General features: G+C 45.1%; 1 long non-coding RNA gene across 1 annotated transcript; it reads left to right on the plus strand.

Moving 5' to 3' along the window:
• The first annotated feature begins 252 nt into the window (after nt 1-252).
• On the plus strand, nt 253-16,243 carry LOC148224017 (uncharacterized). Its single transcript, XR_015803542.1, has 3 exons — nt 253-366; nt 2,962-3,024; nt 14,545-16,243. It is a non-coding gene; the product is annotated as an uncharacterized LOC148224017 (long non-coding RNA).
• The last annotated feature ends 11,654 nt before the right edge of the window (nt 16,244-27,897 follow it).

Consider the following 27,897-nt stretch of genomic DNA (forward strand, 5'->3'; position numbering starts at 1 on the left):
GAAAAAAAGAACTGTAATTCCTTTCCCTTTTTCCTTTTTTAATGACAGGCAATTCATTCGAACATCCAGCAAAAACGCTCAGAGAGGCCAGGCTGTTTATGGGCAACCCTGGCCGTGCTGCACGGGCAGCAGCAGCAGTGAGGAACTGGCAGTGCCATCGCCCCCTGCCATGTGAGGTTTGGAGCATCCGGGCTCTGCATCCCTACGTTTAAGCGAAACCAGTTGCCATGGTGACAGTGGGTCTTACTAAATATGGCCTCTGATGCCCAAAGTGTCGTGGGTGGTAACAGGGGAGGTGCGTGCAGGATCCCTGCCAACGCCAGGAACCTGCTGGTGTGGCTCCCCACAGGGAAAGGGCTTGCACTGGTGAGTGAATGAAGCCCCTCTGGTGGTGGTGGTGTCGATTTTGGGTGGCTGATTTTTATCTTCTGCAGTGCCCCAGGTGCTCCCCAGATGATCCAGCCTGGCTCGGGGACCCTGTGCCGTGGCTGATAAGAGGCTGCCGTAGATTTATATTACAAGAGCAGGGGGGACTTGCAGCCTTTGCACTCCTTGGTGTAGCAAGGCCCCTTGCTCCAGGCATGTAGCCATTCCCATGCCTGTGTGTACAGGGCTGCATGGAGCGAGGGCGAGATTACACCTGATACAATTACCAGCCTTGTAATTACATGCAGCAGCTCCAGACTCCCTCTTGGGTTTCCCGTAGAATCTAGTAAGGCTCAGGCATGGGAGTGTTACAGGCTAAGGAAACCCGTGTTTGCCAGACCTTTTCCTGCAGCTTTCATCGAGAGCTGTGGTGTGTAATGCAGCAATGTGCGTGGAGCTGGAGGGCTGGCTGTGCGTGTGTCCCCGTGGCTCTGCTGAGCAGTGTCCCACTGAGGAGAGGCAGGAGGTTCACACGCTGGGATCCCTCCCAGGCACGGGGGTGGCGTTTGCTCACAGGAGGTGGGAGCTTTTCTGTGCTGTCTGCCCATCTGCACAGCTCTCACGCTGAGTTGGGGCTTGTTGGAGCAGTAGGACACGAATCCACCGTGCTCCCAGCTCCCTGCGACAGCCTGAGCAGCTTCTGGGCTCCCCTCCCAACAGATCTAAGTGCAAGGCTCCCCGCCGTGTGGGGCAGGATACAGGGGTCCAGCCCCCACTGATGGAAAGCTCCACTCAGGTTTTGGAGACAGCAAGGCAGGCCAGCAGGAGCCACACACTCATCTCTGCAAGCTGTGGGATGTGATGGTGCTGAAGCATATAGGGAAAGGGTACAAGGTGAGGATCCCCTTATGCCTCACAGCATGCAAAGGAAGAGAAGAGAATACATGAGAGGTTACAGCTCCTGCTTGATCTGTGTCCCAGAGCTTCCCAGCTTCTTTGGAGCAGCCAAAACCTTTCTAAGACAGATTTCCTGGAAAATGACAAATAGCTCATTCTTGAGGTATGAGGCATTGGGAGAAAAAGGGCAAGGATGAGAAATATGATGCTGCAAAACCTCCAGAAGCCATTGCAGCTGATACATAACAAACCTAGAAGCAAAGGCAGAGAGGGAGGGAGGAAGCCTGTGAGACAGCCCTGCAAAGGACAGCTGCTTGCTAGAAAAGCAGAGAGAGGAAAGGGGGACCAGGCACACCAGTTTTGCAGATGAAAACCACATATGCATAAAGAGAGGTCAGCAACAGGAATTACTGAGGTGGTCTGAAAGCCATCAGGGACATCCACCCTCAGCAGGTGCCCCAGTACAGGAGTGGTGGCTTCTGTGCTGGGTCTGGTCTCCAGGCAATTGGCCAAGTGTAGGGCACATGGGGCTGGGACTGAGCTGTAGCTGGTAGCATCCAAGGGGGCAGAGAAGAATTTGGTGGGAATCAGGGAGGGAGTCTGAAATCACACATCACCCTCTTTTCCATTTCACAATGGAGGCGAGGAGGTGTGTTTTGGAGGTTGGAGATGGCTGTACTTTTTAAATAGTGACTGAAATGTGAAAAATAAAATTGTTCCTGGTCCTACACCCTTGGAATGATTTATGTTGGTATTTAATCCCTCATGTGTTTCCCTACCCACCACGTTCTGGTTGTTCTCTGCACTTCTGGGAAACCAGTGGGGAAGCAGCACACTGCTAATTACAACCCAGGGCTGTTTGGACACGGAGGAGAGAGGTGAAGAAGAAAAAATAGATAAATTAAAAGTCCCATCACTGTAATCCACGAATTTGGGTCCCACTCTTTGCAAAGCCCACAGTTGCATTCCAGGGAGACTGCAAGTTACTGGCAGCAATTTGTCAGAGTCTGGCTGGCTCAGGGTTGGACTGGTGGCAACATTTGGTCTCCATCATTTGCACTGCTGAGACAAGATAAAATGTGTCAGTGTCAGGGTCTTGTTTGGGGGCATCTACGTGGCCAGGGTGCTGCATCTGCAGAAAGAGGTTTTTGGGGCTGTTGCTGGCTGCAGGGTGGGACAGGTGGCTGCAGGGGAATGCTGGGGGATGCCCAGGGAAGGAAGAACCGTGTGCTGCATACTGTGTGTGCTGGCAGGGATGTTTGCTTTCATGGCAAGCATATCTCAAGAGCTTATGTTTAAACTCCCAGGCTGTCCTTGCATCCATGTGCTGTTGGACTGCATAGCTGTATCCTTCATGAAAAACAAATGTGAAAGCACCTGCGCTGCCTCTGGGCAGGGACTCAAGCCTTGGTTACAGGAGCATGAGGAGTGAGGGAGGGAGCAGTGGTGGGCACATGCATCCCCACGATGTTCCTTTTGCTTCCTCCCCACAAAATCCTGGTGTCTTGGCTGGTGGGGCTGGCAAGAGGGAGCTGTCAGTGGATGCAGGTAGGGGCTGCTGCCTGCATGGCTCCCACTGCCAGTCAATTAATTAATAAGGCTTGCTGGCATCTTACCAGATCCACAATTCAGTCAGTTTAGGCTCCCTGTGGCAAGTCATCCGTGACTGTTTTTATTCACTTTTCTTTCTGGCTGCAGGTCCCTCAGCAGGCTGCCTCAGGCCAGTGGAAAATCAGGCAAGCTGTTCTCAAAATGGGGATGGTGAGTGTTTTCCCTGCCCAGTGCTCTGCCTTGCAAATTTGGCTGATCTCTCTGCATCATCTCCTCGAGCCCATCACCTTGGCATGGTTCAGAGCAGTTGTGCAGCTGCCAGCAGGGATTTTCCTACTTGGGTGGGGTTCTTTAGCTTTGCTTCAGGTTTTGGGGGGATTCGGGGGCGTTTGGTTGATTTGCACAAGGTCACATTGGCACAAGTGGCTGGTGGATATGGGGAGAACGCGCATTCCTGAGGCACCTTCTGTGGGAAGCATCTGCTCTCTTCCCTCTATCAGGGAACACAGCACTCACAAGAGTTCTGGGATAATGGAGCTATTTCCACACACACCTTCCTCCATGCCTGGTAGTTCTTGTAGAAACAGTCCATTTCTTTGGCAAGGAGCTGTGCAAAAGCTATACTCCTTATGGATGTGCTGGTGATGCTCATTTCCATTTCTGCCTCCGTGCTAGCTCTGGAGGCAGCCTGGGAGCTGGGACCTGACTGGTCCCAGTGCCTCTGATGCTCCCTGAGACCTGATGAATGAAATATGAAGAGAGAAAAACAACTCCTCGTCCTGCATTTGAAAATTGAGGTATTTATCTTTTTTTTAATCTTCAGAAGACTGAGCACTGGGAGGTATTAGATTATTTCCCCTCCATCAGCCTTTGTCTTTTCACAGAATAAAGGTGTTGGAGGAGAGAAATGGAAGCCAGTATTTGTATTTTTCAACGGAAGAGCAAAGAGTCCAAATCCCTCCAACCTTTGACATGTACATTCTTTCCACATCATAAAATCTTTGAGGGCTGAAACTACAATTGCTTATGATCATTAATGTTGTTACTGATTACTTGTCTTCCATTAGGTATTAAAAATGTACTCAAGGCTCACCCTTCTGCAGTGTCTGATGCAAAAGAATGCCATATTTTGTGTTCCAGGCCCTGCTTTTTCCCATTGGAGTTGCCCTGACCTCAGCTGTGCCACTACAGGATGTACTTTGAGGAGTTTCCATGCAGGCACATGCAAACTGCAAACTCCAACATCCCCCCTCCCTTCTCATCCTCATCCTCCTGTCGTGATCTTCTGGTCCCACAGGTTTCAACATGAGGGACAGACAACACACACAAACCCAGAAGTGTGATCTGAGAATTTCCAAGCAGTTAAATTATCATTGGTTTACCTTCAAAAGCAGAATAACTTGATTTAAAATGAAACAAATTTGCCTTGAAAATGGCAGATTTATATTCTAGGGCATATGAAGAAACTCAGGGATTTAGTCAACTTGCATGGAAAAAAAGCCCCAAAAACCAAAGGGGAAAAAACCCTGCTGCAAACAGTATTAGCTGCCAAAGCCATAATTGTGCAAAGCTGGAAATCCCTTGCTCAGCTGAATGTAGGACATTGGTATAGCATCTTAAGTGAATTAGCTGGAATTGGAAAGCTAGTGTTTATTATAAATAATAAACTAAATGCTTTTTTCAAGTCATCCTGACAGTTTTCTTGGAAATCTGAAAATACAATACTTATGTTAACCACTTGTGTCATCTGGATTAGCATTTCATTTTTCAATGGGAATTATAAAAGGTAACATCTGTAAAGAAGCACAATTCATATACATTATGAAGTACTGCCTCTAATGCAGAAATACATCAGCTATGAAGTGATAATTTAAAAATCATTATCCCTGTAATTTATTAATATGTTCATATTACATAGTAATTTATGCTGTTATTTTGTCACTTGTTGTCATTTGGCTTTTGTTTTTACATGTTAATCTTGTATGCATAGACAGGCTACTCAGCTGCCTGCCCAAAAGCTGGGACACTCATGCATGCTGCAGGTAGGACTCCCTGCTCTGTGCTTTGGGATGATCCCAATTGCTCCTGTCAGCTTGGGTGCATTCATAAATGTTAAGATCAGAGCAAAAAAGGAGGCAAGGCAGTGTGATTGTTGTGTTTACTGAAGGAAAGCTGTTTGGCTATATTGTTCTTCTGAGTGTTTTTAGGCTGTGAGGAGTGAGGCTGTTTTGCCAGCATGACTTTTCTTAAGGGACATCTTTCTACTTCTACCACCCAGACCCTTGGTACCATCAGAGCCCTTCTGCAGTCACTGAGGCTTTCAAATTTTGCTACACGGGGTAGTGACAAACTGCCCTAAACTCCTTCCTTTTCTGGGACTTACAAAACCCAGAGAAGGGCCTCTGTGATGAACACTGCTGGTGGTTTATTTCCCCTTCTCTGTCTGGTACAACTGTTCTCCAGAACATGCCCATCCTGAGTAACTCCAAAAACCTATCTCTCATGTTTGTGTGTCTCAAACCTCAGACAACAGGACTGAAGAAGTAGACACAGAGGAAAAATGTCAAAAAGGCCCACAGTGTGGCTCAGTCGGGCACTCTGATGTCTCATTTTCTCATCAAGAGCAGTCCCAGGGCCAGGTGAAGAAGTATCAGGGTGATATGTAAGTGACTGTGGTTTCCAAAGCCTGGCTAGAAGAACTGGTGAGGTTCAGGCACTGAGATCCCTTTTAAATCTTGAGATTGGAAAATGGCCATGGAAAGGGAGGCCCCGGAGCAAAGCATCAGGGTTATCCTGTGCAGGGTGGTGACGACAGCAGTTAGTAACCATGGAAGATTTAAATTTAATTCCATACCCACATACATTGTCACCACTCAAATTAGAACAGCTATCCCACAGCGACGTGAGAAATCACAGGGCTTTAAAAATACATGGTAATTAAAACTATTAGAAAAATTAAACATTTTTATACCCTCGTTTTCTCAGTTCCCAGTGGGATTGTGGTACTGGTAATTTAAGATTGCGGGGAGGGAGAGGAGAAGATGCACATATCTTGGAAAGTTAATTTGGGTCTGAAGTGAAGGAATACATCATGTGCTACAAAAATTATCAGCAACTGCAGCTGAAGGAAGCAGAAACCACTCTATCCCACTTGTCATACAATTGTCCATATGGAAACACTTACTTGAGAAGGAGTAATTGAGAGCCTTAATGTGAAAATCATTTCAGATTTGCCTCTGAACCAAAAGGTCTTTCTCCTTCAAGATGAAAATTTTGCATTAAATATTAACAAAAGAATGAAAGCAATTTCTGCTGAACATTCCTGATGTGCCTGTGAAGCCATCAGGAAACTGCTCACAGGGGGTTGCAGTTATGGGAGGCTGCATGCCCAGGGCAGGGCACTCCAGCCTCATGGAAAGCAACTGGACCCTGGCAAGGCTGAGATCACAGCCACAAAGTCAGCCTGGATCAAATAATTTGAAAATGAAAAATTAGTTTCCAGAGCACAGAATGAAAGAAAAGCAGTTCCCCTCTTAGAAGGCTTGCAATTGAAACAAAGCATTTGGGGTTGAGCTCTTTGCTGAAAACTTCAGTGTGCCCATGGTTTTGCACAGAGTCACTGCAGCATTGTCAGGATTCAGTCTTCTCCCTTCCTCCTCCTTCTCCCACTTTGACAAAGAGGCAATTGTAAATAATTTAAGTCTATAAATTGTCCAAGTCAGTGGCTACCCTTTTAAGATAGAGTCTTTAAGTGCGCTAATGTAATTTCTACAGTAGTTTGTGAAGTTCAGGATTACAGACACCAGGTAAGGTTTTCTTTTGGTTTTCTTAAGGTGTTTCTGGCTAGAGTAGCCTGGTTATAGGAGAAAATTTTTGAACAGCATATTTCCATCTCTGCCTACTTTTAGGAATGGCTGGATCTAGATTCAGTCCATCTTCCTCTCCACATGCTCTTTGGCTATAAAATTGGAAGGATGTTGAGATGCTTGAGCACGTCCAGGGGAGGCAACAAGGCTGGTGAGGGGCTTGGAACACAAACCTTGTGAAGAACGGCTGAGAGACCTGTGGTTGTTCAGCCTGGAGAAAAGGAGACTCAGAGGTGACCTCATCACTCTCTACAACTCCCTGAAAGGTGGCTGTAGCCAGGTGGGGTCGGTTTCTTTCTCCAGGCAGCAACTGACAGAACCAGAGGTCACAGTCTCAAGGTGCACCAAGGGAAATATAGGTTGGATATTAGGAAAAAGTTTTTTACTGAAAGAGTGATAAAGTACTGGAATGGTCTGCCTGGGGAGGTGGTGGAGTCACCATCCCTGGATGTGTTTAGAAAAGGACTGGATGTGGCACTCGGTGCCATGGTTTAGGTGAGGTGTTAAGGCATGGGTTGGACTCGATGATCTTGAAGGTCTCTTCCAACCTTCTGATTCTGTGATTCTCAGGGTGTTGCTCTGGCTCATGGGTGCTGGAACACTGCCTTAGATGGTCCCACCACCTTCCCACCTTCCCCCTGCCCTTAAGCTAAGCATTGGAAGAGAGGACAATGAGCTCCAAATAAATGAAGATAAGGGCAAAAGCTCCAAGCACGCTGTCTGTCTAATGCCTGGCACAGAGCCAGGCTTCCATGCATTTAGAGCAAAGGACACAAGCAAGTATTTATTTATTTATTGACTGAGAAACGGTGCAGGCTTCTCCGACTTGCTATCGGTTTCCAAATCTGATTTAAATAAACTCTTCCAGTGCATAAATCCAGGCAAAATGTCATTCACCATATGTTTATTACTAAAACTTGGCGCTTGCTTGCATCAAAGTAGTTTTCACACGCAGGCTGTTTGTTACAAAACCTCAGTGAGGCAGGTATAATTAGCACTAGCGCTTGAGGGGGAAAACTGGGGCTGAGAACAGAGAAAATAATTTCCTTGATGCTGCAGAGGGAGTCGGTGTGGGGATTTGGACTAGAAACAGCCTCTCCTACCTTCTCATTTTCTTGATGCATTTGACTAGATCTACATCTTTTATTAATTTATAACAATTGGACAAATTTTACCTTGCTCACTTCTTAAAGAAAGAGTTTAAAATGCTTGTAAGACTAGCTTAGAAATATCAAAAAATATGGACTTCCTACCCAAATGGCCACAACTACCTCGCAAGAAAGAGGTGTGATTAGTTGCTGTATGGCATTTTGCATACAATTAGTGCTTATCAAGTGGAACACAAAACGCTCTCTGAACACATCATTTATATGAGCTTTATAAATGATCCACTCTCCTAAAGCTGGCATAAGTCATTCTGACGAAGCCACGCAAAGAGTCTCAAAAAAATAAGTAGCTAAAGCAAGATCATTTTGTGTGAAACTTCTCCAACCCTTTACATATCACCACTAGGATTATTATCAAGTGCTCAGAGATGTTGGAGTTTCAAATGAAGTTTGTGACCTCCAAGGAGGCAAAAATTACAGATCTTTTTCCTTTCTTTTAACTTTAGTGTTCGTATGTGAGCAAACAAAATTTTAGGCTGATTTTTGATATTTTCTTGTCTGCAAAACAGACCAGTGGAAAGATTAAATTAATGTCCAGGTGTCCCCTTTTAGGTAAATTCCTAATAAATATGAATCCTAACCCTAACTTTTTGAAGGCACTTAAACAAGTTATAAAATAAGAAAATGTTATCCTGCTGCACATACTGTAGGTGTCCCTCAGCATGTGCTCAGGGAATTAGAGCTCCTGGTTTGTGGCTTCAAAACAGGCACCTGTGTGTGGTACAATGCCTACCTTGAAATATACTTTATGTCTTTCAGAGTTCCCATCATGTGTTGGCTGCTCTTATTGAATCTAGCAGGGTGCCTTTTTGGACCATGCTCAGATGGAGGAAAGGTATTGCGGCCCAGGGTTAATTGGTAGCAATTGCAAGTGCAAAAGGATGGTGAACTTGGTGTGAAACATATGATGTGCACAATGTCACTCAGGCTTTTCCCTGGGTCTCAGTGCAGTATCAAAGTTAAATTAATCTACTTCCCGTTCCCAAGAAGAACTGGAGGCTGGGAAGTTATCAGTAAATTTAAGGAATATTACGCTTGATGCTACTGTAATTTGGTTATAGAGCATACTATTTTAAAAGCCCTCATGTTACTATTTCACAAAAACATTTTTAGTGCATCCAAAGAGCTACTTGTGCTTTTACAGAAAGGACGTTACCTGTCTTGTTTTCATCACTGTGCACAAAAGAAATAAAAGCTAGATAAATTATATTTTCAAAGGGTTTGCTTCCCTCCTTTTGCATATGCCCTCTGGGGAATTTTCTGCAGTCTAGAAATGAACCTGCTGGTAGGGCTAAAAACCAAACAGCATGTCAGGCTTACGTGGCAAATGGTTCTGATGCTTTTAGGCTTGTCCCACTGCCAGCACTGGTTTCCACACAGCACCTGCTGGGCTCGGTTATCTTTGCTTTTGGGTGCAATCACATGAGGAAGAGCCTGGAGCCAGCCCATGAAGTGCAGGGGGAACACCCCAAATATTCCAGCAGACGGGAAGGTGGGCACGGAGAGCGGGTTAAGTCTGGGCTCTCCTGGCAGGCAGGCACAGCCCTGGCTGGGCAGGTGGTGCTCCTCTGACACACTTCTTCAGGGCAGCTGAGGTTATTCAGCAACCCCATTTCCTTCTTTCCAGGTTCTTTACTGCTGTTTTGTTTTGTTATGGGGGCTTTTTTCCCTTGAGGTGTTGAAAATGGCAAAGCTTTCGCTGGTACATTAGGGCTGCTTCGGGTGGGTGGTTAGCAGGTTAGGAAGAACCAAGTGCAGGAGAAGCACCTGGAGTGCAGCTCGTGCTGTCAGCACGAGGGCAGGTAATGGAAGAACAGAGGGAAAAGATCATTAATCACCTTCCTCTGCATGGGGCTCGGGCTGGGGGGAAAGGGCTGCTCCTGCCTCACCTGCACAGCCACCTCTGGCTGAGCTGCCTTGGCATCTTCAGCAGGAGCAGCCTGTGGAGGGCACAGCTCCAGTGGGTTTGTACCGTCCTGCCCACAGCTGTGGCACAGGACCCAGCCCCCACCCATCACCACTGTCCCCATGTGCAGCAAGGATGGGGAAGGGAGGAAGAGAGAAAGCACAAAAAAAGTTCTGACAGAGGTATCAGTTTAAATATTGTATCTTTTAGAATCACTTTAAAAATCACAGTTCAGAAATGAGCCATAGACTAAAATCCTGATCCAGAAAACAATTATCTCCCCACATCAGCCCACTGGGACTATTACAGAAGATGGGTTGATTTCAGAACAGGACTCTATGGAAATTAGACTTTTATAAAGTCTCAAAGGGAGGGAATCAAAAGACGTGGAAAATGTTTTTTGCAAGTGTATCTTGTGATAAGAACTGGAAATTTTGGAGCAAGGCAATTGATTTTTCTTGAGGAATTGGTTACTATTTTGGTAGGGGAAACTGAAATTGAGGAGCGGATGCCAGATTCTTCCAGCATGTGCGCATTCTTCCATGCAGTGTGCTCTCTCTTGGATGTTTCTTTTCCTGGCTGCTGTCAGCATGGCTGAGATGGTGGGTCATCTTCACTTGGGCTTTAGCTGGGTATATTCACTTCTTGGGAGTTCTGTTTTGGTTATTCATCAAGATACAGGGAGGGGGAGGAGTTAAGTAAATCTTGCCACCTTAGGACAACATTTCCTTAAGCAACAAAGTTGTTTGGAAAGGAAAATAAAATAAGCCCATGTTAGATGATGCACTGAAATGCAAATAGCTGTTGACTCAAACGTGCAGGGATGAAATAATAAATTTTACATCAGCAAGGTCAAAAAAAAAGAAGGTTGCAAACAGAATAAAAACAGGGTTGGGGAGAGGCAGGATAAAGGCCTTGAAAATGGTCAGAGAAGGTGAAATGCTTCCCCCTCCCACCAGGTAAAAAATGCTGGAAAAGTGGTAACAATGGATGAGGAGAAGGCTAAGGTACTCAAGAACTTTTTGCCTCAGTCTTCAATGGCAACCTCTCTTCCCACACCTCTCAAGTGGATGGACAGCAGGATGGGGACTAGGGAGCAAAGTCTCTCCCACAGTGAGGAAAGATCTGGCTCATGACAGCCTGAGGAGCCTGAATGTGCTAAAGTCTATGGGATCCGATGAGATGCATCCCAGAGTCCTGAGGGAATTGGCTGATGTAGTTGCCAAGTCACTCTCCATGATATTTGAAAAGTCATGGAAGTCAGGTGAAGTCCCAGGTGACTGGAAAAAGGGAAACCTTCTTACCCATCTTAAACAAGGGTAGAAAAGAGGAGCCTAGGAACTACTGACCTGTCAGCTTCACCTCTATGTCTGGAGACATCAGGGAAGAGATCCTTCTGGAAGGTGTGCTAAAGCACATGGAAAATAGAGAGGTGATTTGGGACAGCCAGCACAGCTTCACCAAGGGAAAGTCTTTCCTGACCAATGCAGTAGCTTTCTGTGATGGAATGACTGCATCAGCAGACAAGGGAAGGGTTGCAGGTGCCATTTATCTGAACTTCTGTAAAGCCTTTGACAGGGTCCCCCACAACATCCTTCTCTAAATTGGAGAGAGGGGGATTTGATGTGTTAGATGGGTACAAAAGTGGTTGGATGGTCACATCCAGAGGGCAGTGGTCCATGGCTCTGAGTGGTCAGTGGATATCAGTCAGGTGTCTATACTGGGACCAGTGTTATTAATATCTTCATTAATGGCACAGATAGGGGGATGGAGTGCACCCTCAGCATATCTGCAGATGACACCAGGCTGAGTGGTGCTGCTGACACACCTGAAGGATGAGGTACCATCCAGAGGGACCTGGACAAGCTGTAGAAGTGGGATTGTGGAAATCTCGTGATTTAACAAGACCAAGTGTGAGGTGCTGCACCTGAGTCAGAGCAATCTCTGGTATCACCACAGGCTGGGGATGAACAGATGGAGAGCAAACCTGGTGAGAAAGACTTGGGGGTGCTGGTGGGTGAGAGGATGACTAGAAGAAAGTAGGTTTAGATCAGGCATAAGACAAAAAATCTTTACTGTCTGTGTGGTGGGGCAGTGGAATGGGCTGCCCAGAGGAGCTGTAGATGGCTCATCCCTGGTGGTGTTCAAGCCAGGCTGGATGGAGCTCACCTTGTCCAGTGAAAGGTGTCACTGCCTGTGGCAAAGGGGCTGGAACTGGATGATCTTTAAGTTCCCTGTCAACTCAAACCATTCTATGATTCTATGAAAATAAGGTTTTACAGCAGCCCTGTAGTAGGCAAATATGAATGGAGATGATGGCAAGCTGAATTAGGTTAATTAGGAAGGTAATTTTGCAGACAATTACATTATTTGTTTGAAATGCTGGATACATGCATTTAAGCTTATTTCAGTTGCCATAACAACCCGATACAAGCATCATATAATCTTTTATCACATTATCTTGGATATGATTACATTATTTTACAACTTTGGTTGCTAGGAGAGCACAGTACCTTCCTGCATGCTCCAAACAATTCTCACTTTGCAGAGACATCAGCTTCTGGCAGCTGGCCTCTGAGATAGCTTATAGAATTATTAGTAAGGCAAGAAACTGAGTTATACATGTAGGTGTGAGTTGCACTGGGAAAACTCTCCGCAGAGGATGGATGGGATTTTCTGCTGCCACGGGGCTGGCAGGGGAGGCTCTTTTTGAAGGGCTGGGAACCAAGGAGGCAGAAGACTGGGGGGCAGCCTTGGAGGGAGCTTCATTTGAGAGTTAGTTTGAGTTGAGCTGATGAGCTTCCTGTCGTCTTGTTTTGATGAGTTTGTATTATAGAGTACAAGTTGCATTTCATGCTATCAGTTTCCTTTGATGAAAAGGCCGATAAATGTGTAGTTATACCTCCCCAGTTGCTTCTGACATGACAGCAGAAGCCAACTCCCTACCTGCAATGCTTCTCTACCTCTGATATCCTGGGGGTTTTGCAGATTCTGGACTTTTCCGCCTTATTAGGTCTGTGTGTGGATGGTGGTTACAAGAGGTAATATGAAGGTCTGAAATTAATAAGAACATGAGAAGAACACTGAAATATTTTTAAATGTGTTTAAAATCCAGGAGTGTTAGCAGGAGCATAACTTTTATTTTCTTGCCCCTTTTAGATTTATTTATGATTACAGAAGCTCTCTGGGAAGACTTTGTTCTTAAACCACACTTAATAGCAAGAAAGGGAAGAAAATAAGTTGAGGCTTTCTTTTTCCCCTTTGATTTCTCTCCATCCTGTGCCTTAAATTGAGATTGCAATTGAAATTAAACCCCAGCTGCCCGAGAAACAAAACAGAAATTCACAAAATGGCCTCAACATCAACCTCATCTTGTTTTCCTTTAGCCTTCTGCTTTGAGAGTTACAGAAGCTGGGCAATACAGGCAGCACTGTGAAGACAGGGATTTGAATAAGAGCACGTGTCTTACAAAGAAAATATGGAAACACCGTGTTCACTGGTCCTTGTGACAGCTGCACCTCCCAGAGCTGTGGAGGGGCAGAGATTATGGGCAGGGACCTGCAGGAAGAAAGGTTTGATCTCCCAGACCACGGTGTGCTTGACGAAGCTGCCAAACTCATGTCTCAGCAGCATGGGACTCTCTCTGCATGAAAATGTCAGGCTTTGGCACCTGCAGGGACCTTGCTTCTTTGGAATGAGAGCACTGCTCTCCAAAGTGTCACCAATGACCCGGTCCCCAGTTAACAGCGTGGCTTTGTGGGTTTCTGACACTATTCTTAAAGCTCCTGTGGGCTGCTGCAGCCGACAAGCCAAGGATCACTTCTGCTTTGCAACACTCAAAGGAGAGGAAGGGGAAAAAGCTGAGGAAGGAAAGCTATGGTTTCATTATTCCATGCTAGCAGGATAACAGAATACAATTCCTTTATTACTAAAATGTGTCATTTGAGAAAAGATCCTGCTGTCTGATCAAGCTCTCCATTAGCTATTTTAGCATGTGAATGCACAAATCCAGCAGCTAAGCCTAGAGCACTGGTGTATATTGGAAACCAGAAAATGCTGCAGGGTGTTTCTAAAGAATAGCAATTTGGAGGTTGTGGGTGGTTTGTGGGTGTAATCAAAAAGGCTGCATACCGAGGCATCTGAATTAGGCTTCTCTTTAGACTGCTTACAGCCTCTATCAAGGTTGTTAAGAACCTCATTCTGCCACTCTTACCCTCACCTAGTAGAATTTTCTCCACTGAGCAATTTTGCTGGCATACCACCCATTGTATGAAGGGCCCTAACACAGAAGCTGAGCTCCAGTGTGGCTGAGCACAAGTGGAAAAACACTGAGCTTTCCCATGCACACCTCTGCTCCCCATATTTTAGCAACTGCTGAGAGCTGAGATCAGCTGGTGAGCAAGCCATGGTGCATTAGTGACACACTGTGTGTGTTACCCCTTCATGAGCAGCATCCTGGAGGCTGCAAGGCCACCACGGTCAGCATCAACAGAGGGTGAAAATCATGCAGTTGCTTTCTGCTCTTCTGACTTGTGTTATCCCCTACCCACCATGTCACAGCAGTGGCTCTGTGTCCGGCTGCCCTGGCAGGCTTCCCCCTGCTCCCACCCATGGTGATCTGCACAGCCACCACCATTTCATCTCAAGATCCTCCATCGCTCTTATCTTCCTGGCTGATTTTGTTGTTGCTGTCGTTTTATATTAGATGTTTTCCTGGTTGTGTGGGAGAGATTGTTTTGCAGAAATCCCCTCCTCTTCCCCCTGAGGATCCGTGTTCTTGTTTGTCTCGCAGGAACCCAGCGGAATGTCACCTGAGTATCCTGCACGTCGGGAGGCTGGTGCCCTGCGGCAGCCAGCCCACAGCACAGGCAGCTGACTCCAACCCTGCCTAACCTGGTTGATGAGTTACTGTGGAGGTAAAAGTGCCCTGTTTTCAGGCTCTCTGAAAGCAGCTGAAGTTTCTCCTGGCTGTTACCTGCACTACCAGCACGCTTCCTGGGCTCTGCACTCCCACCACGCAACAGAGCCAGCTCAGCCCAAACCAGGAGTGCCAGAGCACGTCCAGCAAGCTCCCCCGGTCATTTACAGCCCTGGCTTTGCTAATGGAAAGTTAATCATTGGTTTGAAACTGTGCAAAAACGTTAAGGGAAAAAAATCACAAGATCACAGGAAGAACTCTAATGTGTTTCCTAGTATGTCCCTTTCATTTGCCTCCACAGATCACAGTTCTAAATACCTTGGGGAGAAATGTGTCTGAGCATTTCAACACCTGGCAAATATTAACTACCCCAGAACTGGCTCAGACAAGCAGGTTTGGGAGATGCTGAGGTCTGTGGAAATAGTCACTTTCAAATTCTGCCCTTCATTTCAGTATTTTTCGGAACAACCACCACAGGACAAAGTAAAGCCACAAAAGCACTCACAATATTCATAAATCCTTCACTGCTTAACAAACATATTACTTCTTTAAGCTTTTTTATACCCTTCCAAGGTAATGATGGCATTGTTATCTCTTCCTACTTTTCTCAGAGAGTAATGCAGAGTGAAACTCAATAAAACTTGTTTGTGATGTCCTGATAGTTCTTTGCAGGTCTCCTCACTGCTAGCCAGCACTCCTCACCTGGGGTGCAGAGGAGCCCACCTGTGTCCTCTAGCTAAGAAAGGTAAAGACGCTGCTAAGTGAGCTCTTTTCTTGTAAAACGGGGTTGGGGGAGAGGAAGGAAGTCTGTGTTCAATAATGCTGAATAATTTCCTGTCTGAAATCTACTTCTCCTGCTTAGAAGTGGTATGGAATTGACTGCCCATTGGAAGTAAACAGTCCCATGAACAGCAACCCACATATGAGGAAGCTGAACACGTAGGGTTTCTTAAAGGTATGCTCTTTCTTATTTCCTAACATTCATTGCTGTCCTTCCCAGGGAAGAGTGGACAGTGGGCTGGATGGACTTCATCAGTATGTATCAATTTTCATGACCTATTTGGTCAAAGGAAGTATGAAAACAAATCTGCAAAGTCTTGAAATGTCCTTCCTGGTAGACTGGGGGGCTAGCCCTGTCAACCACACCTGATAATGTATTTCTCCATCAATAAAAAGCAAATTCTCTTTGCACTCTCTTTTTTTTCCATGCAATGTCTTCTAAAACAGGAATGATATACAGCTGGTTAAAAATGCACATGGCAGAGAGAAAAATAAAATTCTGCTGTTTATGCAGAGCAAGCAAGCAGAGAATGTGGAAGTGCTTACATGCCTGTTGGTAATTTTTTTGTGAGGTTAGGGTGTTTTTTGGATGAATTTAGGGAATATAGTCTGGCCACCTATAGAGAGCAAACTTGAGCCCTGGTGGATGGGTGTGTTTGCCTGGCAGCAATGCAGCTGTGCTCTTTAAGGAGCAGCATCCCAGAGAAAAAGAGCCCACAAAGCAAAACAGGCTGGCCTTTTTCCTTCCTCAGACTCGAACCACTTGAACAAGCAGGGGGGAAAAACTACGGAAAGAAGGAAGTGTGGCTGAGACAGGATATTGCACACCTAGATCCATGGGCTGGCAGACATCCCAGACTCTGGGTGGTGGTGCTCCTGTCCACAGGATTTTTGTAGTCACATCCCTACCCACAGCTCTCCTCAGTACATGTCCAGTGAGATGTTTGCCAGGGAAATAGCACAGCTGTGGTGGCCTGACAGCTGTCCCTCCCTCCCCAGTTTTCTCTCTGCAGCATCGTGCATGGTGGAAGAGTGGCTTTGGCATGTTTGCATTTTAGCTCGCTTGCTTTACTGATTTAGTATAAACTACCATGATTTCTCACAAACCTGAATGCTTATAAAGTTAATGAGGCAAGAGAAGAGCACTATAGGTAAATGTCAGGGAGCAACCTCTACTTCTGTCTTTTATGGTTGTATTTTTCACTTTATTCTGAAAGCTCCCATTGAGGTACAAACTTCTCCATGCTGTAAAAATTTTAAGACCTTAATAAAAATAAGATTGAATACAATGGCCAAGAAATAGACAGTTAAACAACACTTAAATACGCTGAAACCAGGCACCGACTCACAAAAGAGTAATTATCCTCCCTGTACTGCTGTGCTCCTTTCTCTCTGGTGAGTCACACGAGGTGGCATGAGAGCAATCATCTTACTCTCAGGCTGGATTTCATGACAACCCTCATAGACAGAAGGGGGGATTGATTGATTGATTGATTGTTTCAAATAAGAGATTAGTGGGAAGCTTGTCCCTGAGAAGGCTTTATTTGCTGCTGTGCACCAGCCACTGTGGATGGTGGCAGTCCCAGGGCGTGGTGATGTGCTTGGGGGTGGCACACAGGCCTGTGTCCTGAGCCCATGAAAGTGGAGCCAGCTGCAATTCAGAAATTGTATTAAATTGGGTCCCAGCCCCGTGCAGTACCTGGTTTGTTGGCCAGCTGTTTGTCAGTACCACAACCACCTTCCTTAGGTGGCCAGAGGGTTTGTGCCTCAGTGCTCTGTACATCTCCACAACAGCTGCTCCTGGAGAACTTCAGTGTCTTTGTGACTCCTTTTTCCCTTGTTCAGGCACTGATGAAGGGGATGTCTACAGTCCCACCTGCCTGTACAGAACACTGGTAAATACCTGCTGGTTCATTCCTTCTGGTAGCAGCCCCCTCCTGCACGGGAGCAGGCTGAGCAGCACTGACTGCATGACGTACTCTTTCCATGGGTCACAAGCTATTTTTACAAGGGAGCTTTTGTCTTAGACCCAAACAGTAAATCAATAGATTATCCCTCATCTGTATGATCAAACACAAAGAGATGCAGATGATTGTAACTGAGATATGGTAAGAGGCTACTGATCTGAGAGGGCTGCAGCATCTGGCAGAGGTCAATGGGGAGCACAGCTGTTGTAGGAGAGATCCCAAACTATGTGGATGCTTGAGCTAAAACTCTGGTGGTTTTGGGACTGTGGTTTTCAGCCAAGAAATGTGCCTCACCCAAGGCAGCCCTTCGTTTTTTCTTCAGTATTGGCAAAACAGCCTCTTAGATCAAGTAAGGCTTGAGTCTAAAGAACCTTGGTTTGAACAAACCATAGTTGCTATTTCATTACTTTTTCTTGGTGTGACTTTATAAAGATTTGTGTCTTTTATTTTGTGGTAGGGTGTCAATATTGCTGTGCAGTTGGTGTGCCTACCTCTGAATTTAATTTGTTCTCATCTCATAATTGCATCCCAGAGGAAATGATAAGTGTAGTGTAGACAAACACAGGACTACAGCTGCTCTTCCAGGTCTGCCATATGCTCTGGCAAGAAGAGGCCTCTGTGGATGCTCAGTCACTCCCAGAGCCTAAACTGTCCCTCTGATCTGATCACAGTTCCCAGTCCTACTGCTTGAAGACCCCAGACTGTATTTCTGGCCCCTGCCAGACAGGTGCTTTAGATTAGGACTAGGTAGTTACACTCCATAGGTGTATGAGCTGCTTAAATAGTGTCAGAGGTTTGTTACAGGTTTTTTACTGACACCTGATTTGTTGCCTGGATTCAGTCAGAAGATGCTTGCCAGTGTGGGTGCTGGTCCTTGATTCAGGGCCCTTGGATTTATATAATGACTGGAGATATTCAGCTCTTCTAATGCATCTGTGTCCAGGTGTCCATCTGAAGCAGGGAACAATTAATTGCTCAGCTAGGGAGGTGTTAATTGCTGCACTGTTACAGCTACAGCTGACTGGCTGAGGCAGAAAGCAAACTGTGCCACAGTACCTTCCACCCCCAAGATGGCTCCTGGTGTCCATGTGGATTTCTGCAGCACAGAAACCTTTGCAGTGACAGAAGATCCACTGAAAGTACAGGTAGGATAGAAGGGGAGTGAGTGCCACTCCAGGCTTGCTGGACTGGCTTTGGCAAGAGCTGTTTAGGCAGCCAGAAGGGGAGTGAGCTGCAGTGGAGCCTGCTGAGCCTCTGTACCACGGTCTAGAGGACATATGTCTTTATTTTATCATCTCATGTCCTCTCATCTCCATTCTTTTAGTGTTGCGCTTCGAAGATGTTCCAGGTACTGAGCTCTGGGGGCCTCCATGCTGTTGGAAAGTTGTGATCTCTTGTGGAGACATCAGATTTGCTTTGGGGGGACAGCAGCACACAGGCCTTGCTGCTCATTCAGCCTCACAGCCCTGGCCATCTTCTGGCTGCAAAATAACCTGCAAGTGCTGCCTCTGGCATGTTCCCTTTCCCCTCTGCTGTGTCATAGTGCAGAGCTGTAGCAAGCTGTGTGTATCTGAAGTGTTCACTTTGTCCTAATGGTTTCTTAATCTGGAACAGGGGTGCTGGGCTGACACTGTATGAGCAGCAGACAGCTCTGTCCTCAATACCTCAAGGTACTCTAAATTAATGCTAATAAAGCTGGCAGCCTATGCTAAACCTCAAGTAAATGTATGAAAACTGATTGATAAAACAAAGCTTTAAGCTCCAGCGGCTCCTGCATTCAGGTCACCGACCCTATTTTAAGAAACAGGTTTTTGTGCTTGTCCATGACTCCCATTCCTGGGATGGGAAGGCAGAAATGACAGCTAGGGCCACATGCTGGTGTCTGATGTGGCATGGCTTTACCCAGGTGGTTCTTCCCCGGACAGAAAAGAATTGCCATTACATACTCTTTTTACTAAATTCTTCTCCTAGTCCAATAAAATGTTTCCTGATGTTTTGAACTAATGTTCTCATTATTTAGTAGTGACAAAAGAATATATTTGGTTTCCAGGAGAGCAAAAACCTTATTTTCTAACTGTGTTTATCTCACTTGGAAGTTTATTCTGAATGCAATGCTATTAAGACTGCATAATTTAAGCCAGGAGTGGTTTATGACATACTTAAAGTGTATCTCTAATTTGTTTATGGTGGTAAACTGGGCAGGAGGTAAAATGTGTATTACTTCTGGACACAATCTGAGGGCTTAGCTATATCCAATTCAGCCAAAGCTAATCAAATATTTCAGTTCAAGAAGGCTCTGACTTAAGGAACTGCCCTCAGTGGTAGGGGAGAGGGGAGGCAATGGGAATCTTTCCATGAATGCTTTCAGGGGTAAGATTTGAGGAACAGCATCTTGCTGCTGCCACCGTGGTCTCTTGCCTGCAGAACAGCCAGGAAATAATAAATAGCTGTAGGTTTGCTGGCCAGCACATTTGTCACTTACCACTTAAGAACTAACCTCATGGTTGACTGCTTTGCTGTGATTAAGCTGCAAAGAATTTAGAGATCCCACCAGTCTCAGTGCTGGGATTTGCCTTTATCCTTAAAGAGGGCTGTTATTATTATTATCGTGTTCTTTGGCAGGACAAATTTGGTCAGAAAATACGGATTGCCATCCCATCCCAAACAATCCAAGTTTGTAACCCATCACATGGACTCCCTCCCATGTCTGCCCTTTGGGTCTCACTCAGAGCCAACTGGAGCTTGCCAGCAGGCGTGACACAGGGGACTCTCCAAGGATTAAACAGAAATTTGCTGTCCAGAGCTTATATCAGCTGAAGGCTGAGCTTGCCTCTGTGAGCTGTTGTCTCAGCAGAGACCCCTGCTTTTATGCAATGTTTAAAGGCACACATTACTCCTGATGGTGGGAATTCACAGCCATTTTCTTCAGCCTTTGCAGCGAACTATAAGCTGCAATTTGGATTCTCTGCAAAGCCCTCTGAGTACAAAGCCTTGCACCAGTGGATAATGTTTGCTCCTGCTGCAGACTGAAGAGTACATTTGCAAGTAACAGGGGCACAGAAAACATTCATCTCCTAGGCATTTTATAGATGCCACTTAGCATCCCAGGTTCTGACTTCCAAGTTCATTCTTTCTTCAGTGAGACATTTGTGACAGAAAATTGGATTTCACTGAAGTATGAGGGGTTCGAAACATTCATTGTTCCTGTCTCACTTGAAAAACAGCTCTCTCTCAGCCCCAATATATTAATATCATTCCCCTGTCACTTCCCCCAAGTTCAGATACAACAGGAATGAAATTCAGTGGAAGCTGCAAGTACCAGATTATGTTTGGCAAGAGATGCTCCGTGATGATTTGTTTCCAAATTGCATTTAATCAGTATTTTTCAGAGACTCACAGACTGTTTTTTCTCCCCTCTGCCTTCTCTCACCAAAATAAAATTAAGTTAATTCCAGGACTGGATGAACCTTCTGCATTTGCTTAGTCTAGTTTTAACAGGGAAGTCTAAGTTAAAATAAAGCTGTGCTGGTCCTGAGCTTGAACCAAGGAAATTGAGAGGCTTAAGTGGCCTGTGTAAGGGAGAGGGCACATCTCCATCTGATGTGGCATAGAGCTCATCCCTCACTCCCCTGGGCCCTGGAGATTTCACTCTGTGCTGCTTTTCATGGGGACTGGCATGCAGGCCCTTGAGGAAGCTGTGGTGCAACTCATACTGCTTTGTTAGAAGTAAAATCTAAATTAAGATGGTGGAGGTGGTGGGTTTCCAGCCGAGGAGAGGAACAGGAAGACTTGCCTCCAAGAGACATAACCAGCCAGGCTCTGTAGAAGGATTTTAGGACTTGCTAGACATTTCTTTTTTAAACCTACAAAATCTGAAAAGCAAATTAATAGGCTCTTTGAGTCATTCTGTGAAACCCATGAAAAGCTGTGAAATTTCACTCAACACTAAACTTCTGTGTAGATTGTTTGGGCTATTTTTCTCCCATAGAGAGAGGAAAAGCGAGAGCAGGAAGTTACCAACTGGGAAGGACTAATGCCAAAAGAGATCCTATGTCAGAATGGAATTTCATTCCTCTCCATCATTTCAGTGGAAAACCTATGAACAGCTTTAGTCCCAGAAGGCTTAAGTGGAGGACCAAATGTGATACAGAGCTTTTGCACTGAACAGGCATGTGGAATGGTGAAAGTAGTCTAACAAAGCTGACCCTTGGCAAGGGGGGTATAATGACAAGGCATATACGTGTGTGACAAGGCATGCATGTGTGCTGCATCCTCTGGAAAAACTGGGGCAGGGAAAAAAGGTGCTTTGTGTAAAGGACAATGAGCATGAGTTGTCTCTGTCTTATGCTACTTTAGATCAAATCACCACACTCTCATTTTGGCTTTTTATCAGACCTAAATTTTGAGCACTGTATGACATCAATCATTTTACTCACATGCCAAAACTTTTGCTAGAGTGAGAAATAATGAGACATAGTACTGCACCCTGGTGAAAGATTTACTGCTGTTTTCTTGGGATACTGGAGCACAAACAGGGACTTGCCCCTGTCCCGCTGATGGTTCCTTATGGCCTCTCTGCCTCTATGCCCTTCTTTTCTTACAGGAAATCCAGCTTATCTGAGGGTCACCCAAGCATCTGCAGGTAGAACTCTCATAGCTAACAAGCTTCCCCCATTTAGTAATTTTTTTCCTTTCCCTAGGCCCTTCCACATTAAATTCGCTGCAGGGCCAAAGAAACCTCATGTTCTTCAGAAACACATTGTGTGGGTTTTTATGGTCTAGCATTGACAGAAAGCCTGTGCTCTTCAAAACCTCCTGAGGGGACTGGATGCTGTTGCATGGGAGATCTGTATTACTTAGGGTCCAAAACATCCCAATCCCAGATCTCTGCATTTTTTGAAGAAATGCAACTGTCTTCAGAAAGGAAAGAATTTTCTTCTACTGAAGGACAAAGCAATATCTTCTGTGCTCAGGGCAAATTTCTGCTCTCAGATCAGCATGACAAATTGTATCTTGGGTTGGGAGCAGCTCAGGCAAATGGGGAATGGGATGAGGAGCTGTTTTCCATGCAGTGCGCCTGTAACCCTACAAGGCTGGTGTTAGCCTGGCAAGCCAGTAGTCATCCCCTTGAAGTTTAAGCTGAATAAGAATTCAGCAGCTCTAATCATTACTTGAAATTCTTGAACTGACAACATTATTCTGATATTTCAACCTCCAGACCCCCAAATTCAATCCCCTAGGATTTCTGATACTCGTTATGTCCTTTACTGACGGAACACAGCAAAGGGACAAAGGCAGGCATTCTGCTGTCACAAGGTCACAGCAATCTAAGACAAAACAAGATCTGTTCCATGCTTTTATATAAGTAAAATCCAAATTTAAGTTTAAAAAAATAGCAAGGATTGGAGAATCCTCTGTTCTTTCTCATTATACTCATTATTCTGCTTTCCTGCATGACATCTGTAGGAGTCCAGCCACTATCCCAGGGGTGCAGCAAGTCTTTCCTGTCATGAAATAGAAACATAGTATCGGAGGATTCTTTAAGCCAGACGGAACTGGTTCAGTTTTAAATAAGTCTGAGGAGTAATACTTCTCAGTTAGCATAGAAAAACTTAAGTCCTTTGCTACAAGTATCTTTGTCCCTTTCTATATAATTATAGCATTTCTGTTCTGTATGTAAAGGCTCACCCTTACACACATGTAAAAACATCCTTTGGGTGAAAAAAATGTATTGTATTCCACTTGTATCGTTCAGCTTACTCTAATAAGAAGTATAAAAGTCATTACCATTCCATACTGTGGTGTTTAAGTAGTCAGTGTGAAATGCCACCTGAGCATAAGTAATGGGGCCCAGGCCACTGACAGCCACACTGGTGGCTGCTGAGAACCTGAGGTTGGAAGATGCTCCAACACTTACTCCTTTTGGAGTAAGGAGAAGGGCTTCTGTGTTTAGTAGAATAAGAACCTGCAGTTCAGGGCTTGTGCTTTCCACCTAAGGTTTTACCAGAACCTGTGGCAGATTTCTTTTCAGCACCTTGTTTCTCTGCCCCTACTGTGCTCCTCTCCCAGGGGTGAGAGAAGAAAATGTTCTGACATTTCAGACGCTGAAAACACAGTGTGAAACCACTGATCACTGCTCTGCATCACAGTAAGACTGTGAACCAGGGTGGCTAAAGGGTGGTCACACAGCTCGGTCTCCTGCCTTCCCTGCAAGAAAAATAATGCTTGCTGGGATGCAGCTGAGAGTGGGAATACATTGAAGCCTTGCATCTAAATCTTTCTGACTTTGGCTTTAATCACTCCTCCAAGAGGCTGAGTAGGAAGTTAAAACAGCTGGAGCCACAATTTCAGGGTATTCCTGAAGGTGATTAGTCTTTTGCAGGATTTTTTAAAGGGTATAAATATATCCAATGAAAATTCAAAAACCTTGCCATGGTGTCTGTTATAGACAAGGGAAAACACTTTTTTCCCCCCAAAAGCCCATCTGAGCCTTAAATCAGAGTAAGCATTATGACATGTTTACATTTGGGGAGGGTGGTGGTGGTGGTGGTGGTGGAGGAAGCATAATTAATGCAAGAGAAGATTGTCTTGGCACTGCTCTCTTCTGCTGGGAAACTCAACACCTGAAAAGCCCTGGAGCCACTCTCATGCAGGAGAAGAGATGCTGCCATGCTGATGAGCTATGACTTGTGGGGAAACAAGTCCAAGAGAGAAGTCTTCAAATCTCCCTGAGTTTGAATCTAGCGTTAAGAAAAACAAAAGCAGCCTCAGGTATTTCTGCTAAAAAAGAATGGAAATGTAGTTATAGGGAAGGTGGGAGCTGGGGGAGATGAGAGCTATGAAATGCATTTATTTCAATCTTGTGAAGTACCATAGCATATTGAAGCACTTCAGTGAAAATCAGGAGAGATGGATTTTGACACAAATGTGTCTTCTAAATCAGCTAGATGCACGTCTCCCTGCCAAGATTATGCATAGGTGAACTTTGAAAAGTGCTAGCCTCATCAAAATGAAAAAAACAGATCTCTCCTTCCCATCTCCAGACAAGCTAAGCTCTGAAGGAAAGTATATCGTTAGCTGCAGGAATATGAACTTTGATGAGCATATAGGGTTGGATGGACCTCTGGAGATCAGCTACCGATTTTTTTTTTTTATTTTTCCCTGAGAGTCTGAGTAGCTCTACAAGGAAAAGGTAATTTTCTGTTACTGAAGTAAAATAAATTTCTCATTTCTTCCTACTTAACACAGGCCCTAATTTTACCAGCTACTGTTGCAAAAATAACTGGAGTGTTCATAACTGAGAATTTAAATGGAATATAAGGTGCTACAATCCATCAGCACAGTCAGCTTTTCTTGCACACGGTGCAGCAGCATTATCTGGAGTAGAGGCAGAACCTCTTTTCTAACACCACCAGGATCCATTGTGCTGTTCTAAGCTAAATGATCTCAAACAAACTACAGGGGTCCTACTGGTGTCAGGGAAAACTTTCAGCTTCTTATCTTTCCCCCTCCAATTTTCCAGGTGATATTTTCTGTGAAGTCACTACCAAAGTAAGCCACAACCACATTGGTCAAAATGCTGTTGTGCTACTCAAGCAACAGAGAGCTGTGTAAGGGGTGTGTAAGAAGATTAGGGAGGAACTGAGGAAGTGGAGACCAAATCATCAGGAGCTTAAACACCATCTACAGCTACTCTGGCCTGACAGGATTGCCACGTAGATGAGTAGAAACCATGATCTGCCTTTGCCTTTCTGTATTGTGTTGTGATGCTGGCAAGATTTGTGTTTGCACATCCAACACTTTCTTTTACTTTTTGGATGTTTCTGTGGATGAATCATAATAGAGATAAACTATGAACCAGAATATTTTCTTTTAAACTTAGACCTCAGATCGATGAAAGAATATATTTCAAAATTATATAAGTAGATTTTGAATCTGCAGAATACCTTATTTTGCCATGAAAAGGACGAGTAACACTTCCCAAATACTTAATTTTGGTTCAAAACCCACAAAATCGTGCTCTGATGTGGTGCAGAGGAAGGTTTGTAAGATGATCTTCTCTGATGTTCAACCCTGGAGAGGACCCATAAGTAGCTAATGTTTACATGAACACTACATCTTCTTCTCTTGCTGTTGCCCACTGGGCATGCTCCAATCTCTAGTGCACATGTTTCTTTTACCAAAACTAAAGAAAAGCCACGTTAATTGTCGGTACCAGTGACCCTGTGCTTCCTCAAGATTGTGCCTGGGAGCAATGACCCATCACCCCTGTCTTTGCTGACACTTGTGGTAAAAAAGAAAAACATTTTTCTTTTAACTTCAGCAAGGCAAGGAGTGGGCCCAGCTTCATTCACACCCACACTCCACGTTTAATTAGAAACTATTTTCCTCTAAGAGCAGGCATTTGAATTTCTTGAGATGTTGCAAAGAGCTTGAAGTAGGAGCTGCCGAGAGGTGGGGGTGTTTCATGTAGGAGGAGGCAAATAACTGTTGGAGAAAAAAAAATAATTAGGGTCTTGGATCAGTGTAGTTTTGTAATGTTCCATAATTAAAGGCTGTTTGCATGTTCTTCATGCAACAGAAGAAGTGTTTTCCATCCCTTTCAGTATAAATTTGACCATTATCTGGCTAAATCTATTTTCAGAGTTACTGTGGGCTAGGATCGCCCTGCATCAGGGAAGGCACCACAGCCATGAGGAATGAGCACCTTGAGCTGAAACTCGCTTTTCTTTAGGTGTCCCTTTCTAGCCTGCCAGGATATTTTTCCACTGTGTGCCTTGAGTCCTGTCCCAAAGGGTAATAGTTATTTTTTAGTGTTGTAAAGAGAAGGTTTGTGCTTGACTAAACTCACAGAGGCTGCGTCCATAGCCTCCTTACTGCTTGACCGTCAGGATTTAGGAAGGAGCCATTAACCATTTGCCTTGTGTGTGCAGTTATGTATGGAATCACTGCAGGTTACAGCCCCTGTGTGACAGCTTAATGGCAGCAGTAAAACACAGCTGAAGTCAGATTTCACCAGAGTCATTCTAATTTGTGCCCTAAAGACATCCTTGGAAGTTTGTATTTGTAAATGCCCTCGTGGCTTGCACAGTGTGCAAAACACAGAACTGGGGATTGAAAGTCGATCTCTGACAGGGAGATAATAAAAGTACCCTCCTTACTATGGCCAGCAATATCCAATCCCTACAATGGGAGGGTAGCAACTGAGATGACCTTTGAGACCAAAGCCTTTGGAAGCAGATAGTAATACCTAGAGAAATGCAAACATGGAGTGAAGTGTCTCCAAGGCTGCTCCTTTCCTTGGGATGTCTAAAGGAGAAATTACCTTTGCCCTTCCAATGGAACCTTTCAAGCCACCGTGTCCATCTCAGCAGGTGGAACACAGGAGGGATCGTGAATGCTGACCAAGTGCAAGCACTGCTCTCAGTTAAAGGTGTGAGTGGGGCTTGCTGGGAGTTAATAGCAATTCCAAGCTTTCTTATTAGATTCTTCAAAGCAGATAAAAACAGGCAGGCATGTGTGTGGCACCATCCCACAGAGACAAGCTGGACTGACGGCTGTTTCTGAAACCTGGTGGTGGGAGTGGCAGGAGGTGCTGGTTTCCTGGTGTTCTGGAGCTGCTCAGAGATGCTGTCTGATGGCAGTGGTGGGGAACCCGGGGGGATGCTGATAAGAGGGAGATGTGCAGCGACTCCCTGAAGCATTCCAGTGCCCACTGCTTTATTGGATCCTGGCACAGCCCTTCCTTCTGCTGCTTAATTCGTTCTGATTACTTGATAGCTGACTAAAATTGAGTAAAACTGTCACTACCAGCAGTGAAAATTGAGATGTGCTGTGCTACTTGTATTTATTTTCCTTTCAGTTTGGAGGACAATGTGGTGCTGAGGTTATAGTGGTGCTGTGCCTGTACTGCAGCCTCCCCGTTTTGCTCTGGGGGTCCCTTGGCTTCTCTCAGCCGAGGGAGGGGGAGGAGGAGGAGGAGGAGGAACTGTGGTGCTGCACAAGGAGTTACACTCCGAGCATCTCTCTTCTGAGGGACAGGATGTTTAAACAAGCTGCTGGAGGCAATGCACTGTGTGCAGCTCCTTAAGTGGAAAATTACTGCTTCACACTGCAGGGTGGAGGCTACCTTAGAAAAGATGATGGTGTTATTTATCCTCAGCATGCTGGCTATGAGGTCTTTTGTAAGGGAGTGGGATGTCACTGAGGATATCAGGGAGAGTTTAAGGAGCATGAGTATTTCAAGGGAATGGCCAAAAAAAAAAATCTTTTTTGAAGGGGGACTAGGAGACAGTGCCCTCTCACTCTGCAGTTTACCAGCTATTTAACCCTCTTGCACGTGATATTACTGCTCCGATTATGAAAAATTTTTAATCTGTTACTGGATATTTTAATATCTGAGTAGGCCGTTAGGGTCATTGCAGTCCTGTCATTTGCTTGTAAATATTGTTCACTAGAAATTTCGCATTGAAATGTAGCT

The sequence above is a fragment of the Sturnus vulgaris genome, chromosome 4, assembly GCF_052056855.1.
Source record: "Sturnus vulgaris isolate bStuVul1 chromosome 4, bStuVul1.hap1, whole genome shotgun sequence".
Lineage (NCBI taxonomy): Eukaryota > Metazoa > Chordata > Aves > Passeriformes > Sturnidae > Sturnus > Sturnus vulgaris.